This window comes from Pan troglodytes, chromosome 13, assembly GCF_028858775.2.
Source record: "Pan troglodytes isolate AG18354 chromosome 13, NHGRI_mPanTro3-v2.0_pri, whole genome shotgun sequence".
NCBI classification, from domain to species: domain Eukaryota; kingdom Metazoa; phylum Chordata; class Mammalia; order Primates; family Hominidae; genus Pan; species Pan troglodytes.
The window spans coordinates 36,156,815-36,176,238 of NC_072411.2; the positions used below are offsets into that span (position 1 = coordinate 36,156,815).

Consider the following 19,424-nt stretch of genomic DNA (forward strand, 5'->3'; position numbering starts at 1 on the left):
CCTCCTCTATTTTAATCTCTGCCTTCTTTGATTCTTCTGTGGTTCTGAAACATTGTGCTTCAGCCAGATGATATTTTCTTTGGAAGCAGTTTTTATAAAGCAGTAAAAATTAAGTCCGATACACTATAAAATGAAAGGTGAAGGGTGTGTGTGTGTGTGTGTAAATTCACATGACTCCAGGTATTCTAAACAATTGAATGATCATTAGTAATTTTCCCTTAAGCCTTAAAATTATTTTGGAAATAAAAGAATCATATGGCTACATAACAAACCACCCTAAAAGTCAATGGCATTCAACAATAAGCGTTCATTTCTCACACAATTGAGGGTTAGCTGCAGGGACCATCTGCCTACTCTCGTCTGTGGAGCAGTTGGGGGCTCCACTCTGAGCTGGGTTTGGTTTGGGCAGCTTTGTTTCAGATACCCCAAATCCATCTCTTGGGACCACAGGGCTAGACTGAAGAAACCATGCCGCTTATAACAATGGAAACGTTCAAGAGAGCAGGAGGAAATTGTAAAGATCCCTGGAGGGCATCACTTTTGTGTCTTTCTATTAGCCAAAGCAAGTCACTCCCTGTCTCCCACCACAGTGAGAGGGCAGTGCAAAATTACATGCCAAAGGTAATTGTTCCAAGGAGGAGGGAAGAATTGGGGCTTGTGGAAGGCTGAATAATGCACTCCAAAAATCTCTACATCCTAATCTCTGGAACCTGTGAATTTACTTTAGGTTTGCAAAAGAGCTTTGCAGATGTGATTAAATTAAGGATGGGGAGATTATCCTGGATTTTCTGGATGGGCCCTGTGTAATCCCAAGGGTCCTTCTAAGAGGGAGACAGGAGATCAGAGTTAGAAGTAGTATGTGGGGTGACAGAAGCAGGAAGAAAAGGCAACATGATGTGAGGTCATGAGCCAAGGAATGAGAACAGCCTGCAGAAGATGGAAAAGGCAAGGAAGCAGAATCTTCTCTGAAGCTTCAAGAATGAATGCAGCCCTGCCAACACCTTGATTTCAGGCTTCTGCTATCCAGAAATATAAGAGAATATTTGTTGCCTTAAATGTAAACCAAATAGTATCCACTAGGTTTGTGGTAATTTTTTTACCGCAGCAGTAGAAAACTAGTACAGATTGTGGTATCAGGAAGTGGGGTGCTGATGCAACAAATGCCCGCACATGTGGAAGTGGAACTGGAATTGGGTAGAAAGGCCTAGTTTGCACTGAACAGACTGTTGGTAGAAAAATGGATGTTAAAGACTCTACCGGTGAGGACTCAGGAGGAAATGAGGAACATTATTGGAAACTAGAGGAAAGGGGATCCTGTAACATAGTGTGTCCGGAATTGGTGGGTTCTTGGTCTCACTGACTTCAAGAATGAAGCCGTGGACCCTCGCGGTGAGTGTTACAGTTCTTAAAGGCAGCATGTCCGGAGTTTGTTCCTTCTGATGTTCGGATGCGTTCAGAGTCTCTTCCTTCTGGTGGGTTCTTGGTCTCACTGACTTCAAGAATGAAGCCATGGACCCTCGCGGTGAGTGTTACAGTTCTTAAAGGCAGCATGTCCGGAGTTTTTTCCTTCTGATGTTTGGATGCGTTCAGAGTTTCTTCCTTCTGGTGGGTTCGTGGTCTCGCTGGCTCAGGAGTGAAGCTGCAGACCTTCGCGGTGAGTGTTACAGCTCTTCAGGCGGCACGTCTGGAGTTGTTCCTTCCTCCCGGTGGGTTCGTGGTCTCGCTGGCTTCAGGAGTGAAGCTGCAGACCTTCGTGGTGAATGTTACAGCTCATAAAGGTAGCATGGACCCAAAGAGTAAGCAGCAGCAAGATTTATTGCAAAGAGCAAAAGAACAAAGCTCCCACAGTGTGGAAGAAGACCGGAGCGGGTTGCCACTGCTGGCTGAGGCACCCTGCTTTTATTCTCCTATCTGGCCCCACCCACATCCTGCTGATTGGTCCATTTTACAGAGAGCCGAGTGGTCTGTTTTGACAGGGCACTGATTGGTGCGTTTACAATCCCTGAGCTAGACCCAAAAGTTGTCCACGTCTCCACTAGATTAGCTAGATACAGAGTGTGGACACAAAGGTTCTCCAAGTCCCCACCAGAGTAGCTAGATACAGAGTGTCGATTGGTGCATTCACAAACCCTGAGCTAGACACAGGGTGCTAATTGGTGTGTTTACAAACCTTGAGCTAGATACAGAGTGCTGATTGGTGTATTTACAATCCCTTAGTTAGACATAAAGGTTCTCCAAGTCCCCACCAGAGTCAGAAGCCCAGCTGGCTTCACCCAGTGGATCCCACAGCGGGGCGGCAGGTGGAGCTGCCTGCCAGTCCTGCGCTGTGCACCCGCACTCCTTAGCCCTTGGGTGGTGGATGGGACTGGGTGCTGTGGAGCAGGGGGCTGCGCTCGTCGGGGAGGCTGGGGCCACACAGGAGCCCACAGAGGAGGGGGAGGCTCAGGCATGGCGGACTGCAGGTCCGGAGCCCTGCCTGCCCCCCAGGGAGGCAGCTAAGGCCGGGCGAGAAATTGAGTGCAGCGCTGGTGGGCCGGCACTGCTGGGGGACCCAGCACACCCTCCGCAGCCGCTGGCCCAGGTGCTAAGCCCCTCATTGCCCAGGGCCAGCAGGGCCGGCCTGCTGGCAGCTAGGGAGTGTGGGGCCGCCAAGCCCACGCCCACCCGGAACTCCAGCTGGCCCACAAGCTCCACGGGCAGCCCTGGTTCCTGCTAGCGCCTCTCCCTCCACACCTCCCCGCAAGCTGAGGGAGCCGGCTTAGGCCTTGGCCAGCCCACGAAGGGGCTCCCACAGTGCAGCAGCAGGCTGAAGGGCTCCTCAAGTGCTGCCAAAGTGGGAGCCCAGGCAGAGGAGGCGCCGAGAGCGAGCGAGGGCTGTGAGGGCTGCCAGCACGCTGTCACCTCTCAGTAGTGGCAGGAAGGGTTAGCAGAATCATGTTATATATTTATGTGGAATGAGGAACTTGTCAACCATGTACTTGGGTATTTAGCTGAGGATAGCTCCAAGCAAAGTATTGAAGGTACAACCTGGCTTATTCTTTTATAACTTACAGCAAATGTCAGAAGAAGGAGATAAATTGAGGAAAGGACTGCTAAGCTAAAGGAACCAGGATTTAACGATTTTGTGAATTCTCAGCCTGTCCAGATTACAAAAAAGGATAAAATTAGGAGATTTACTGTCAGGAAAGTGTGTTCTAGAGAGAAAGCCACAAGTATGGCTTTTTTTTTTTTTTTTCTTGAGACAGTATCTTACTCTGTAGCCCAGGCTGGATTGCCATGGTGCAATCATGGCTCACTGCATTCTCAAACACCTGGGCTCAAGCGATACTCCTGCCTCAGCCACCCAAGTAGCTGGGACTACAGGCACATGCCACCATGCCCAGTTACTTTAAAAATTTTTTTTCGTAGAGGTGATGTCTCACTATGTTGCCCAGGCTGATCTTCAGCTCCTGATCTCAAGTGATCTTCCTGCCTCAGCTTCTCAAAGTGCTAGAATTATAGGCGTAAGCCACCACACCTGGCCTGGACAACATTTTGCTAGTGTCTGAGAAGAAACAAAATGTCACAGTATTCTGTCACACAGAGAGCTCTTTGAAGAGATTAAATATATGACTCATGGATTCTTTCAGCCATCTCATGGGACTATCTAGGAAAGATCTGTGGAAGAGCCTCTTATCTAATGGAGTGAATCCCTGTGACATACATAGGAGACCCACAAGATTCTTGATGATGTTATACTAGCAGCAACACTGCCAGCGTAGCCAGAAAGGGACAAAAAGAAGACAAAAATTTTAAAAGGTTGTTGGACTCCCAAAATTATACAGACAGGAAACAGGCTGATAAAACTACTTAGATGGGCCAGGCACGATGGCTCATGCCTGTAATCCCAGCACTGTGGGAGGCCGTGGTGGGTGGATTGCTTGAGGTCAGGAGTTCAAGACCAGCCTGGATAACATGGTAAAACCCTGCCTCTACTAAAAATACAAAAATTAGCTGGGCATGGTGGTGCATGCCTGTAGTCCCAGCTACTCAGGAGGCTGAGGCAGGAGAATCGCTTGAACCCAGGAGGTGGAGGTTCAGTGCACCGAGATCATGCCACTGCACTCCAGCCTGCATGACAAAGCGAGACTCCATCTCAAAAACAAAAACAAACAAACAAGAAAAAAACCTACTTAGATGAAAACATGTGCACTCTTCATGAAAAAGGAAGTATGATTCAGAGCATAGAGCTTCAGGCTCAAAGTGTTGAGCCAAGAGCCACAGAGGATTAATCTCAGTTTTTGAAATGGAGTTTTCACAGTTGGATTTCAAAATTGCTTGGGACTGGAGACTCCTTTCTTCCTTCCATTTTCGCCTTCTTGAATAGGAATGTCTGTAACTGTTATCCTGTGCCTGTCTCACTAGTGTATTTTAGGAGTAGATAACTTATTTTCTAGTTTTATGGGTCCACTGACAGAGAGGAATTTTTCCCCAAGATGGATCGTACTCAGAGTCTTACCCATTTTTTATTTAGATAATTTAGATGAATAAATTTGGGATTTTTGAAATAGTAACATTCAAAGAGAATTTGAACTTTGAATTGATGTTATGATAGGTTGAGACTTTTGGGGATATTGAGAAGGGGCGAATGTAGCTTGACATGGAATGGATGTGAATCTTTGGGATTCAGAGGGCAGATGGTGGTAAGCTAAATAATGATCCCCCAAAGATGTTCCCAACATAATCCCTGGATCTTGTGAACATTACTTTATATGGCAAAAAAGGACTTTGCACATGGTTGCCAAGGGTCTTAAAATGGGGAGATTATCCTGGATTATCTAGGCAGACCCTAAATATATCACAAGAATCCTTATAAGAGGGCAAGAAGGGCCAGGTGCAGTGGCTCATGCCTGTAATCCCAGCACTTTGGGAGGCTGAGGCAGGTGGATCACGAAGTCAGGAGTTTGAGACCAGCCTGGCCAACATAGTGAAATCCCATCTCTACTAAAATTACAAAAAATTAGCTGAGTGTGGCAGCACGCACCTGTAATCCCAGCTACTCAGGAGGCTGAGACAGGAAAATTGCTTGTACCCAGGAGGCAGAGAGATTGCAGTGAGCCGAGACTGCTCCATTGCATTCCAGCCTGGGCTGGACTCTGTGAGACTCTGACAAAAAAAAAAAAAAAAATGCAGGAAGAGGGCCAAAATGTGATCACAAAAGCAGAGATTTGGCTGGGCACAGTGGCTCATGCCTGTAATCCCAGCACTTTGGGAGGTGGAGGTGGCAGATCACCTAAGGTCAGGAGTTCAAGACCAGCCTGGCCAACATGATAAAATCCCATCTCTACAAAAATACAGAAATTAGCCGGGCATGATGGTGGGTGCCTGTAATCCCAGCTACTCAGAAGGCTGAGGCAGAATTGCTTGAACCTGGCAGGCAGAGGTTGCAGTGAGCTGAGATTGCACCACTGCACTCTAGCCTGGGCGACAGAGCAAAACTCCATCTCAAAAAAAAAAAAAAAAGGCAGAGATTGGAGAGATGCTGCCTGGATCCAGTGAGTACCACAGCTCTAGAAATTAGAAGAAGCAAGGAATAGATTCTCCCTTATGGTCTCCAGAAGAGACTTAGGTCTGCTGACAATTTTTATTCCTTTAGACTCATTCTAGACTTCTGACTTCCAGAATTGTGAAATAATAAATTTGTCTTATTTTTAGTTGCTATGTTTGAAGTAATTTGCTAGAGCAGCAATTGAGAACTAATACAGGGTCATTAATACAATCTTCTGTAGAAATAAACCTTGCTCCCCTGTTTTTACACATAAAAATTATCTTAAGCATTATCATTATTTTTAAAATAGACAGTTTGTGAACATTTGACGTTCTCAAATGTGAGTTGACCTTGTACTGGACCAATCTGTCTTCCAAAAGAAAGCATCTTTAAGTTAAAAATAAAAGTCAGTGAGTAATTGGATTGGAAATGCAGAAACGTTTATTATAAGCAACAGTAACAACAGTTAGTTGAAAGGTTATGTGTGATGGGATAACAACTATTAATATGAGAGTATTGGAAGTCACTGAAGGGGATTTTGTAGTTACAAGTGCCCCCTCCCCCCTCCTCAGTCTTGCTGGAGAGACGCTGGGGAGTCCACATCATAAACATAGAAACAGTGGGGAAGGAGAGAGGAGAAAGGGAAGAGCTGGAGACCTATGGAACTAGATGCTCTGGAGCAACTGTACCATGTGATCAGTGCAGCTTATATAGAAAGGGAAAGGGGCCTTAAAAAATGTATTCCTGCAAGTTACGTACATGTATTTGGATTCTCCTCCAAGTTTGCAAGAAATACAGGGTAAGAATACAAACTGTTTGGAAATTTCTTCTGATTGTTGGAAGGAAGATACATAGTATATATCAGTGGTATTATCTGGGTTCCTTCCTCAAAGGTTACTTGATCATTTAGAAATGTGTTTAGGCTATAGGTGTTAGAAAAGTGGAATAATAATACCATAACAAGTAGGAATTTGTTTCCCTCGTTTAACAACAAGCCTGGAGCTTCAGAGTTGTAGCGGAATGGTTCTTCAAAGACCCAGGCTCCTTTCATCTTTCCGTACTGCATTATCCAAGTGGCCTTTCAGTTTAGGCTTATACCTTGAGTTTGAAAGATAGCTGTTACAGTTCCAGACTTCATGACCTCATTCAAAGGCAGCAAGTCCAGGGGTGTCCAGGGTAAGCACTTAGCATCTCCTGCATTTGTTTTTAAAGGAAACAAAATATCTTTCCCAGAATCCCTCAGTGGACTTTCCTTTGGCCAGAACTGGGTCGCATGCTGCCTCATCCCCTCGCACTACTAGAGTAGAGCCTGAGGAAGCAAATATCTGGTTTTGCAGACTCCAAAGTAGGATGTAGCAAAGGAAATTGGACTTGCAATGGCTTTAGGTTGACCGTCCAATGGTGTCTGTCACAAGTATATCCACTCTCTCTTTTACTGGAAGGGCTTGAGGCTAACGCGTTTGGAAACTGAGCAAGGGCCACATTTTTTGTTAAGAGGTCTGTCCTCCAGAGAAAAGCCACTACAGAGCTCTCCAAAAACGCTGGCATTCCCCTCACCAGTGGATTCCTCAGCGCTGAGGTGAATATGTTTCTTCTGGGGCACTTTAGAGAACATAGCATTGAGGTAGATAAGTAGGTAACACTTGATACATCTATTAGAGCATTTTCTTAAATTCTTGAATTCTCCTTCCACATAGCAAGGTATCCCTGGCATCTCACTTTCATAAATATAACTTAGCATAGACCTAAAAAGCTCAGACTCTGGAACCAGGTATCTGATTTGAATCCCAGCTGTACCACTTACAAGCTGCATGTGGAAAGTTGTTTAACCTATATATGCCTCAGTTTTCCCTTTTATAAATGAGGATGATACTACCTGTCTCATAGGTTTATTATTATGATTAGATAATTTGATGTATGACAGCACTTTGAAAAGTGCTTGGCACCTAGTAGGGGTTACATGTATGCCAACTAGCATTATTGTTTACACCAGTCCTCATAAGTCTAGATTTCAGCAGCCAACAAAGCAGATGATTAATACTACTCCCAACTGCCCAAGTGAACACATTGAGTCTAGAACTTTGCTAATGCCTCCATATCAATACATTCAGCCTCATCTAAGGCTATGTTCTTCCCTCCTTGGTCTAGCATTCTCAAAATTTCTCTCCACATGTATTCCCCAGATTTTTGCTTTTATAAATTAGCAGAATCTCACACCTCCTGTGACGGGTAAGTCTTTTCCTTCAGAGTCTGCCTTTCCAATTGGCCTTTTGAGGTGTGCTGGGCTTTCTAGTGAGAGAAAATGAGGAGTATTTGGCACAGGGCATAAAGTTTCAAGGCAACACCCTCAAGCCAGGTCATTAGAGGATCTCAATCAAAGCAACAAGAACCTCATGACTGCCTTTATTTGGCAAAGGAAGCCAACATAAGGCCTGAGGGGTGTGGAGTACATCAAATTAAGTCATCTGAATTGTCCTATGTAACTCCATGCAATCCTCAGGGTCCTAATGAGTTCTAATCAATGCTTTTGGTTTCAAATAAGAGAGTGGTTAGGCTATGAATACAAGTGACTTTGTAATTCAGCAATCCAAACGATTAATAGTTGAGTTTTTTTTTTCACTTATTTTGGCCTCCACCTGCTAAAAATCAAAAGGTTTTCTGCTTGTCTGTTTCAGAAGTCATAGAAAAGCCCTGGTTTATAGGTACCTTGAGCTGAAAATGTAAGAGTTTCAGCTCATAATTCTCTTTTTTAAAGCTGTTCAGGCTGGGTGCAGTGGCTCATGCCTGTAATCCCAGCACTTTGGGAGGCCAAGGCGGGTGGATCACGAGGTCAGGAGATGGAGACCATCCTGGCTAACATGGTGAAACTCCATCTCTATTAAAAATACAAAAAATTAGCCAGGCAAGGTGGCATGCACCTGTAGTTCCAGCTACTCAGGAGGCTGAGGCAGGAGAATTGCTTGAACCCAGGAGGCAGAGGTTGCAGTGAGCCGAGAGCGCGTCACTGCACTCCAACCTGGGTGACAGAGCAAGACTGTCTCAAAAAAAAAAAAAAAAAAGCTGTTCGGCTCCATAAAAAACAACCACCTTACTCTCACAGTCTTATTGTGAGAGTCTTTTTCCTAAGTGTTTTTTTGTTGTTGTTTGGTTTTTTTTTTTTTGAGACAGAGTCTTGTTCTGGAATGCAGTGGCCTGATCTCGGCTCACTGCAAGCTCCACCTCCCGGGTTCATGCCATTCTCCTGTCTCAGCCTCCCAAGTAGCTGGGACTACAGGCACCTGCCACCATGCCCGGCTAATGTTTTGTATTTTTAGTAGAGATGGGGTTTCACCATGTTAGCCAGGATGGTCTCAATTTCCTGACCTTGTGATCCGCCCGCCTCGGCCTCCCAAAGTGCTGGGATTACAGGTGTGAGTCACCGCACCCAGCCTATTCCTAAGTCTTATTGCTCAGTTGTCACTTGGTTACCCAAAAGTTTGATTTCAATGGGTACTTCATTGTAGATATATACAGTTGATAACACACTTTTGCCACTGTATACCATAGGCTGCCTGCATCAAAGACCTTTAAAGAAGCCAAGTTTTCAACCCTCAACCTTAATCAGACTAGATAACCTATCCCTGATTTCATCTATTTCCCTTAGGGTCTACACCTGTTAATTCAAATGTCTGTATCAGTCAGGCTACTTAACCACAAGCAACAGAAAGTTACTGTGACTAATTAAGGAAGATCACTTGAGCCCAGGGGTTCAAGACCAGCCTAGGCAAAATAGAGAGACCCCCCATCTCTGTAAAATAATTAAAAAGTTAGCTGGGTATGATGGCCTGCACCTGTAGTCCCAGCTACTTGGGAGGCTGAGGTGGGAGGATCACTTGAGCCTAGAAGGTCGAGGCTGCCAGTGAGCTGTGATCATGCCACTGCACTCCAGCCTGGGCAAAAGAGTGAGAATCTGTCTCAAAAAAAGAGGAAAGAAGAAAGAAGAAGAAGACAGAGGCCAGAGGAATGCACGTAGAAAGAACTCCTAAAATCTGGCAAGGTGAAGATACTGTCACCTGGATCACTATCTGCCAGGCATCACAGCTTACATCATCAACATTATGGCATCAGCCACTGGGCACTACCACTAGCAATGCTGCCCTAAAAATTTGGTCAGCACCTTTACCATCAGAGGTTTTACCTTGTACCAAGATTACATAGTGGATAATTCCTCAAGCCATTAGAGCTCAGGTCCTGGGCAGAAAAACAATTTCATTTGTTTATTTCACAGACACCAGTTCCAAGACTGAACCACATGGGTCCCAGCTTTATAAGGTTTACATACATAATTGTTATTTTGTTGCTATAATTTTCATGCAATTTGAATAGGTCAAGAAACCTGGTCTATGTAGGGTACCTTAAATATCCCCTTTAATATTTACTGTATTATTCACAGTACTTTCGGCATGGATCTTCCTTTCTTCCTGGTTATCTGGGGTGAGAAGCATGGTGTAATAGAAAGGTTCTGGGCTTTGGAGTCAGGCAAACTTTGGATTCAATCCTGGCTGTGATCCTTATCAACAGTGCCTATCTGTAAGTATATTACTTACCTTTACTAAGTCTTGGCTTCTTTTTCTATGAAATACGTATAGTAAAATCTACTCCATGAATTGTTAAAATGTAATTCACATACAGCTTAGTAAGAGATGCTGAGAAACAATATATAGTTGGCCGTCTGTAAGCATGGATTTGGAGGATCCTAAATCCTCAGATTCAATCAATCACAGATCGAAATCCGCAGATATGGAGGGCTGACTATACTTGATTATATGTAAAAAGCTGTGTTTACTATGCTTATAATTGAGCAATTATTTAAAGTACTATACATGTGACAGACAAATGAGAAGAAATGAAGCAATACAGTTAGAGTAGACTTAGCAATACCAGCAGACACTGTTGCATTGTTGTGAAATAGTCCTAAATATCTTTCTTTTTCTAACCTGACACCCATTGTTTGCAAGTGGTGGAAATGCTAAAAATGAATCTCTGTTCACCAGGAATGCACGACCTTGGCCATCAGCTGCCAGGGCTTTCACTATTGAAATCCTGCTATGTTATTTTCTTCCTAAGCTTGTAATGAACTGTCTCTTGAGAGGATGTGATGAAATATACAGCTGCATCCTAATAAGCATCCTTATGTCCATAAACAGTATCCTTTAGCAATTAATAATAAAAATTGTAATCTTAACTGTGGGGAAAACAACTTAGTATTACTTTTTCTTAAAGGCATGGCAAGTATATGATTTATATAAATAAATGGACTATGTAATACAAATATGGAAAATGCATATTTGTGTATACAAACGAATTTACTTAATTTCTCTATATACACATATACTTTTTATAAAAAATATCCTGAAACAAAAACCATCTGTAATATCCTCTATAGCAGTGGGTTCATAAAGTTGAAATGATTGATGCCTTTCAGAAATCTCTAGGCAGCCGGGTGGTACCATTATTAACCACCCGTGGGAACTTGACTTCAAATCCAATCTATTATGATTACAATCTACATGATCTGTATCCAGTACAGCAAGTCCCGGCCACCAGATGTCACCATTCTTCTATTTCCCTCCTGGTGCTTGGGGAGAGCTAAAGATACTATTTTCTCTCAAGGGACTGAGGGAAATACGTGCCTCAGAACATTACCGGGATTTCACCAAAAGGTCTTTTCTTAGTCATCCTGGCCTTGCAGATTTCCCTGTGGTTTTTGAGTATCTTGACTCGACAGTTTCTAACAGCTGAGGAGCCAAGTGGCTGATAATTTGGGGCTCATCTGGTCAGGAAGTGCTAGAGCCATTTCCTCCAGCTAAACTTGAAGACAGGATTGACATAAGGTGCCCAAAGCCCAGAGCTTGCTCAGTGCAGGAGAGGCTATGGATATGCCCTATTAAAAGGTCCTGGGGTCCGGAGACCTCAACCAGCTATGAGCTCACTTACAAAATGAAGGAAAGGGACTGAATCATTTCTAGGGTCGAAAAATTCCATGATCCTCGTTTGTAAATACCTCTGGTGGGGAGGGTGCGTAGTAGGGTGGGGGCGAGCTAAGTCCAAGAAATAAGACCCCAGAGAGGACAACGAAGTAGGGGTGAAGTCCTGCAGGGCAGATGAGGGGACACTGAACATGAATCCTTATGAGGTCTGGATGTAGTGACTGGTTATGGGGTCTGGAAATTGCTGGGGTTATGGTCTTGTGGATTCTACCACTAGCTCAATAGCCCACTCTTCCTCCATTCCAGATACTACTTAACAAGAAACTATAATGCTTATCGATGTAAATGTATGGCATTCTCTCTCCTGGGGCTTGGTTGGGTTTAATCTCTCATGTCAGTCAATGTTCTTTGTGGTGCCTTCAGGGCACGGGATGTGTTTTATTTGTGAATTTACAACAGTGCAGTTTTCAGCTAGCTCGTCCAGAGTGTTCCTAAAATCCGGGAGTGGGAGCAGGGCAGAGAAGAAAGAATGGATTTCATTTATAAGTGCCACATATCCCTAAGTATTTCACATGTATTTCATATCATCTTCACAATAACCTCATGAAGCAGCATTTGTTATGCTCATAAAGATGAATTCAAATGGTTAAGTGGCTTGCCCAAGGTCACAAAAACCAAATGGCAGTATACATACTGCTTTGTGTAATGCGTTCTACGAAAGAGGAAACTGAGCCTCAGGGCGTTTTGTTAAAGTTGCCTGCACCTCTAAGATGGTTGAGACCACAGTCTCCCCATCAGTGGGCTTCGCTGCTGGAAGGTCCCTTGTCCTTTGGGGCTTGGACTGCACCACTCCGGAGGATGCATCGTCATATCAATATTTGCACACTGCCCCTGACCTTGTTAGAATATTATTTATGGCCGCGATCAGAAGGTCCCGCTCGCTCCTTTCTCTCCCCTTGGGCTGCGGAACAGAGTGGCTGGGAGAAGTCCTCCTAGACAGGGTTGAGAGTTTGCCGACGGCCCCTGAGAAGCTGGGGCGTTCCGAATTGGCTGAGCGCGCGGCCGGGGGCGGGGAGTTTGCCAAACGTCCCCGGCCGGAATTTCTGCCTCCTAGAGCCGCGAGCCCAGAAGCGGGGAGAAGTTGGCGAGGTCGGCTAGGGGAAGGTTGCCAGAAATTGAGGACGGACTCCCGCCCTGGTCGACTGAGCTCCCACAGGAGCGCCTCTGCTGCGTCTCGGGGCTGAGTGTGGACGCGCCGCGCGCGGCCCCGCCAGGGCTGGTAGTTTGCAGACCGTCCCTGCCGCGGCCCGCTCGGCGGCGGCCCTGCGGCTCCCGCGGCGGCGGCCCCGGGCGCGATCCAGCCCAGGTAGCCGCGCCGCAGGCTCGGGGCGTCGCGACCTCGCGCCTCGGGCCGCGTGGGCACGGCGGCCGGCGGGTGCTCCCGGCTGCTGCTGCTGCCCAACAAGGAGGTAAGAGCTGCCGGATCCGGGTGATCGCGTCGGAGGGAGCTCGTCATCCCCGCGGGGTGATGCGCGCAGAGGGGACCGCGGGGGGCACGGGGAACCAGGCGCGGGCGAGGAGAGCCCGCACCGGGGTCGGCGCGGTCGGGGGCTTCCTTCCGTCGCTCCTCTGCCGCCTGCGTGGGTGCCCCGGCCCCGGCCGCTCTGCAGGACGCCGGAGTGGAGCCGGGAGACGCGCCTTGACGAGCCCACCTGCCCCGGGCAGCCCCTCCCAGGGGAGGCTGAACCCCCCAGGCCCCGTGACGAGGGGGCTTGTAGGCATTCCTAGGGACAGTCCAAAGGAAGCTCTGGTTGCGCGGGCTGGAGGCGAGCGGCCGGGGATGGCAGATGGGCGCTCGGACAGCGGAGGAGCCCAGTGGGGGTCACGCCGCAGGCGTGGGCCGGGCCGGGCCGGGGTCCTCGGGACCCAGGGGCACTGGGCGGGCTCGGCCAGGGGCCAGTAGGGAGGAAGGAAGAAGGAGGGAGGCTGGCCCCGAGCCCCTAGGGAGGAGGGATGCGGCGGGCCGGCGCTCCGGGCCAGAGGATCCAGGAGGCCCGGGGGCGCCCCGGCTGTTAGGGGACGGCCCGCGGGTCCGCGATCCCGCCGGCGCGCTCAGCGCTGCTGCCGGGTCTGGGAGGCTGCAGGGAGCGCAGAGCCCACACCCGCGCACACACTCCCCGAGAGCATGCTCAGTGCGGCCCTGGGAACTTCCTGCCGAGTCGTGAGCCGCCCCGGCCCACTCCCGGCCCTCAGCTCGCAAAGTTGGGGGCGGCGGGGCTAGGGAGTCGTGGGCGCCGCTCTCGCCTGTGGCTCTTTCGCGCCCCTGGCCCCTGCCTCGCCTCAGTTGAGCTACGCGCACTGCTCTCCCCGGCTGCCCTCACAGCCGGGATTGGGGGCGTGGGTGTTAGCCCCTGCTCCCCGTGGCGGGGTGGCCAGAGGCCTGGAGCGCGGCTCTCAGCCTGGTGGACCCGCGCGCGGTGCGCCCGCTTGGTGCCCGGACCTGGCGCGGCGAGCAGGCGGGGTGCAAGGGGGTGTGTGAGCCCAGGGACGCTCGCGCATACACTTGCTGTCACACACAAAGCCGCGGTTTTGTAGCCGCCGCGCGGAAGAGCCGAAGAGGGAAGGGGGTGGCGCTTGCATTGTCCAGAGGCGTTTGGAGCGCAGAGGGGGTGCTTGGCTCCTCAGGGCTGCGGGAACCGGGCGATGTGGATGGATTCGGTATAGGGCCCGGCCCTCCTGGGACCGACTGCCAGGCCTGGCCCCGGGCGGCCGCCGCTATCTGCACCTGGCTCTGGCGGCCCAGTTAGGGGAGATGAGTACTTCTGGGTCTGTGAAGTTGGGAAGGGGCAAACTCAGTTGTGTGTGGGGTTCGGGTGGATGGCAACATCGCACTTGTAAACACACCCAGACCAAAGTGTTAGAGGTATCTCATTCTAAGGAGATGCGAGTGGGAAGCTGGGTCGTTGAACTGACCCCCACCCCCAGTTTATTGTCAGGACCTGATCAACTTGGTTTTTACTCCAAGAGACTCGCCAGTGTTAATCTCTGTGTCATGCACATCCTAAGCCTTACGGCTGCATCAGAACTCCCTTGTCTGTTCCGAGAAAATCACTGAACAGTTTTTCATGAAGGGCAAAGCATCTGAGATTTGTGGTGAATGAATTTTCACCCTCCTCCCCCCGTCCTCACTGCTTTCCTATAAATTATTTTTGTTGCTATTGTTCAGGGCTGAGATGGGCATCCTCAGATTTATCTGGCAGTAAAGATTAGAGCAAAGCTCTCCTGTCTTTTTTTTTTTTTAAAGATGGAGTTTTGCTCTTGTTGCCCAGGCTGGAGTGCAATGGTGCGATCTCGGCTCACTGCAACCTCAGCTTTCCGGGTTCAAGAGATTCTCCTGCCTCAGCCTCTCAAGTAGCTGGGATTACAGGCGCCCGTCACCACACCCGGCTAATTTTTAATTTTTAGTAGAGACGAGGTTTCACCATATTGGCCAGGCTGGTCGCGAACTCCTGACCTCCGGTGATCCAGCTGCCTCGGCCTCCCAAAGTGCTGGGATTACAGGCGTGAGCCACCGTGCCCGGCCTAGTGCAAACCTCTCCTTTCTAGAGAGCTTTTTAGTTTTTTCCAGCTTAGTTTTTTTCTCTTGCCCTCCTCCATCACCCTGCTTTTAAATGCTCATTTAAATGCCCATGTTGTCAGCCTTACCTGGAGAGGCCCTGAAAAGCAAGGTGATGGAGGAGGGGCAAGAGGGTGACTGTTTCACCCTTTGTAGGGGCTGGGAGAAGAGGAGAAGGAAGTTGCTCTGTCTGGCATCTGCCTCTGCTGGGGTGGCTCCACCTGGATATAGGGTTTGGGCTTCTTCTTTCATCTCCTCCTTTGTTTCAGCCTGCCTTCTTCACTCTGGGACACTCGTGACTGGAGTCATTAGGAGAAAGGAATCTGCAGTCCTGGTTTGGAGCTTTGCAGGGTTTGCACCTGCACAAGCAGCCACCAGTTGGTTTTAAGGTGAACTGCAATGGCAGGAGGGGTGGAGGGCTCTGCCCAGATCTGCCGGTGGCAACCGTATGCTCCAACTGCTGCTGCAGAGCAGCTCGTGGGCTTTTGGATCTCCTCAGCAGTGTGCATTTCAAGTGCTTTGTGTTTGGAAGTGTGAATATAGTACTCATTTATATATATTCCCACATCTGTATACATTTTTATAAAGAGGTGTGTGCATATGCACATGCATATGCCATGTTCTTTGGTAGAATCTGGAAGCTGGAAGGGACCTCAAGAGATCACAGGAATTCACATAATCTCTCATCCCATTCAATTTTTTTTTGTTTTAAAATAAGCAACCCACCTTCTGCCCAGCTGTCCTCCAAAAGCATTGAAATGCTAGACTCCCCTGTTACCCTAGCTGACGGGGAGGCCTTTGGAAGTATGAGTTCCCAGGAACCATTCTAGTTGTCACTCTGACATTTGACACAACTTTTCCCTAATGTTCCATGTGTCTCAGGATCTAAGTCACTACAGAGACATCCCTGGATTAATTTTGGCAGGGGACGGGCAGTGACTAGTGTACCCTGCAGAGATGTGTAGAAAACTGCAGAGCAGTCATCTGTAAGATCTGGGTTGGAAAGTTTATGTCCTCTCCTTCCCAGAGTCATACAGACAGGTGACTGCTCTGCTCTTTCTCAAGAGGCTTTAAGCTCAGTAGGGACTCACTGTCTTCCTTCCTCCTTGTGTGTCATGGGCTCCTGGCCCTAGGAGGCATGGAGGAGGAGTGGTTGGGGGTGGCATTCTGTGTTGATGCTGTTATAACAGGCCTCAGGAAAGTGTGTGCTGTTAGCTTTGTCTCTGGGGGTTTCGTATGGTGAGTTTCAAAGTTTGGGGAAGGCTCCTGGTGTCAGGTGAACAGGTTGATGGGTAGTTTTGATTACTGTAATTCAGATGATACTTGAGAAAAGGGAGGAAATAATTTTATACAGGGGGATTGCTATCTGGGTGACAATTGAGAAGATAGGATGAGAAATAAATAAGCATTTGGGACTTGTCAGTGCAGGTTTTACCAGGCTGCCTTTAATGTTAATAATTGCTTTGAAGTATGGAATCACTCTTAGTAGCCAGAAGATGGCTACACTTTCAAATTTCTCTTTGAAATTAAGTAATGATCTCTCCAACCCTTAAAGTCTCTAATCTAAGCCATATCCCTATACTGTTTTACATCCTATGTCAACATCCACATTTGTGACTGATGCTGGCTGCTGATGAGCATTTTTCCAGCATCTGCCATGTGCCGTGCACTGGGCTGGTGCTGGGTATAAAGATGTCCTCCTAAATTATCTCACTTTTAATTTAGCAGACCTTCTCTTACTGTGTGTTAATACAAACTAATAGCTCTTGGAAAGCTGCCAAGGTGGGTCCCAGGAGCCTTAGCACTGTAACCACCTTCTCAGCTAGAGGAGTTTGGACTCGAGCTGTGTGTTTGCCCATTTGGACTGTTGTATTTATTTTTTTCATTGCCACAATTAAGTGCATCCTTCCCTGACTTTGTCATATCTGCAGGGCTATGTGTGTGCATGGGAGGGGTTGGAGGAATCACTTTATTTGTTCAAAATCCCACAGTTCTCTTGTCTAAACATACAATCTTCTGGAATGGGAACAGGGCTTTCCTCTCGGGACTCTGCCCAGTCTTAAAAATCAGGACAGGCAAGGGTTATAAGCTACTGTGGCTTGGTTTGGTGGGAGCAGTTTGTCTTGTAAACTAGCACTCTCTCTTTGTCACCTTCACTGCCAGGCTGGCATTAATGCCTGCTGGACCTTGACCCTTGCTCAGGTGGCTCCCTGCAATGGCTAAGGAATATTTCTCCACTCTATTTCCTGACAAAGTGAACTCAGGAGTGAGTTACACCCAAGTACTTCTGTTACTAGTAAGAGTTAACTACTGGTGCTTGCAATAGGTTTACTTTTTAAAATGTCAGCACTTCAAGGTTATCCCTAGAATAATAACAGCCTCACTTATTTGCATCCCTTTGTGATTTTTGTGGCTGGCCCTTGAGGGAACATGTGCCACCCACCCACTCCTGTTTGAACTTCACGCTTTAAAGTTGTAGTTCGGTGCACAGACTTCTTATAAGTCCTGTCATGCTGGTAAAATGTTTTTTAAAAATTATTATTATAAGTATCCTACACAGAAAAGTCTTCCACTCTATTAGTTTTGGGTCTTTTCCATGTCTGGGTCCCCTCATGGGAGTGTGTTATGTTGGTGATCATCGTAGAGATTTTATTATATGTCTTGGTGGAGAAACATCAAGAAAGGGTAGACAAGAAAATAGGAATGATGGCGATGAAAAAAATCCACCTTCTCCGATTGGCATTATTGCAAATGCTTCTTTTGTACTACAGGTATTTCGCTCAACAATGAGGTAGATTCTGTTGTTATTCCAAGTTTATACATGGAGAGACCATAACATCATGAGGTCAGGAAATCTAGCTAAGGTTACAAACAGCTACTCAGTGGCAGAGCAAGGATTTGAAGCCAGGTGGTCTAGGTCCAGAGCCAGTGTGGGTTGGGCTGTGAGTAGTGGTTAAGGCTGGTGAGTATGCCCTGTACTAGCCAGCACCTTCTTTCCAACCTAAGCCGAGAGGGCTTCATAGATACCCAGGGGCACTGCAGGGAGGGCCCTCCTCTTTCTAGCTGAGGTCACCGAGGTGCAGAGAGGTGGAGGGACTTTCTCAAAGTCTCACCAGCAGGCAGCAGTGGCAAAGCTGGACCTCACATCTCCTCTGTGGTCCCACAGGAACAATTGGTAACAGTTGATAACGGGTGCCTGCCTGCTTTGTTTATAGCAATGATACAGGAAGAGAATTGATGGCCACTGGGCATCTGTTCCTCACTGGAGCCCACTGTGTGCTCACACCCAGCTTCACTTTGGAATGTGGTAGGGAGCAGGTTGGTGTGGCCCAGTTCCCTCCTACCATCCCCAGCTGGGAGAATCTAAGTGACGTATATCCTTTGGAATGAGGGGTTCCCTTTCTCATGTCACCTTTTAAGTTTGACATGATAAGAATCCAGTCTGGGCTGGATTTTACATTTCACTCTTATTAATTCTCTGTGTTTTAGGGCTCCTGGCTCCTCTCAGCATTGATTTCCTTTCTTTAGGAGCATGGGGTAGGTGAGGAGTGACCTGGAAGAGGTATCAGGACCATTCCTTAACATTTCTGATAAACGGTGCCTGTGAAGACATTCCCGCAGTGTCTGCGGAGTCCTAGAAAGAGAGCAGAAGCCACACAAAATGCTTTTCTGAACCCAAGATCGCCATACTTTGTGGAATCTTCCCATTGGACATAGCAGTGAGCACCTGTTTCCTTTCCTGCCCTCACCTGTTCCTGATTCGGAATGCTTCTGCCAAATAAATAGTCACTGGCTACCCAAGGAGTTTAAAGTCTAAGCCTGGTCAATGCACACCCAGAAGAGTTAAGTTCAGTGATAAAGGGAAATGTAGATGAACATACTAATTCAGCCCATGTGACCACTTTGGGCCTCAGTTGTTAGGTTGAGAAGTAAGAGGGGATTGAACGCGCGCCAAAGATCTGTTCAGTTCCTAATGTTGCTTAATTCTATACATGTGGCAAAAGACTTGTAACATAAATTAAATGAAATTCCCTTATTAAATTAAAAAGAAGGTTGAGAACACATTCAGGTTGTTTTTGCCCTGGCCAGTAGACTCTCTTTAGCAGGCAGCCGAAAAGCTTAACTAAGAAAAATCAGCCCTTTATTGTTACTCTCTTTGGGGATGTTTACCTTTGTATGTTTAGAAATAAAAAACCTTGGTCCTTACTTTCAGCCCTGAAATAACCTGCTTTCCTTTAGTGAAGCTATTTTTTCCCTTGGGAAATTGAGATTCAAAGAGTAGAGAAGATGACCAGGCTCATAGCCTTCTGTG

At 47.4% G+C, this 19,424-nt stretch overlaps 1 protein-coding gene across 6 annotated transcripts in view; it reads left to right on the top strand.

Annotated features, from left to right (window-relative positions):
• The first annotated feature begins 12,826 nt into the window (after nucleotides 1-12,826).
• The window catches only part of MGAT5 (alpha-1,6-mannosylglycoprotein 6-beta-N-acetylglucosaminyltransferase), a 330,522-nt gene continuing 323,924 nt past the window's right edge, over nucleotides 12,827-19,424 (top strand). For 3 of the 6 annotated variants that reach the window (XR_010150065.1, XM_009443346.5, XM_063791119.1), the window contains exon 1: nucleotides 12,827-12,965. The gene's annotated coding sequence lies outside the window, so the exon portion shown is untranslated. The remainder of the gene's footprint in view (nucleotides 12,966-19,424) is intronic. The other 3 variants (XR_010150064.1, XM_009443345.5, XM_054679006.2) reach the window with 1 other exon arrangement.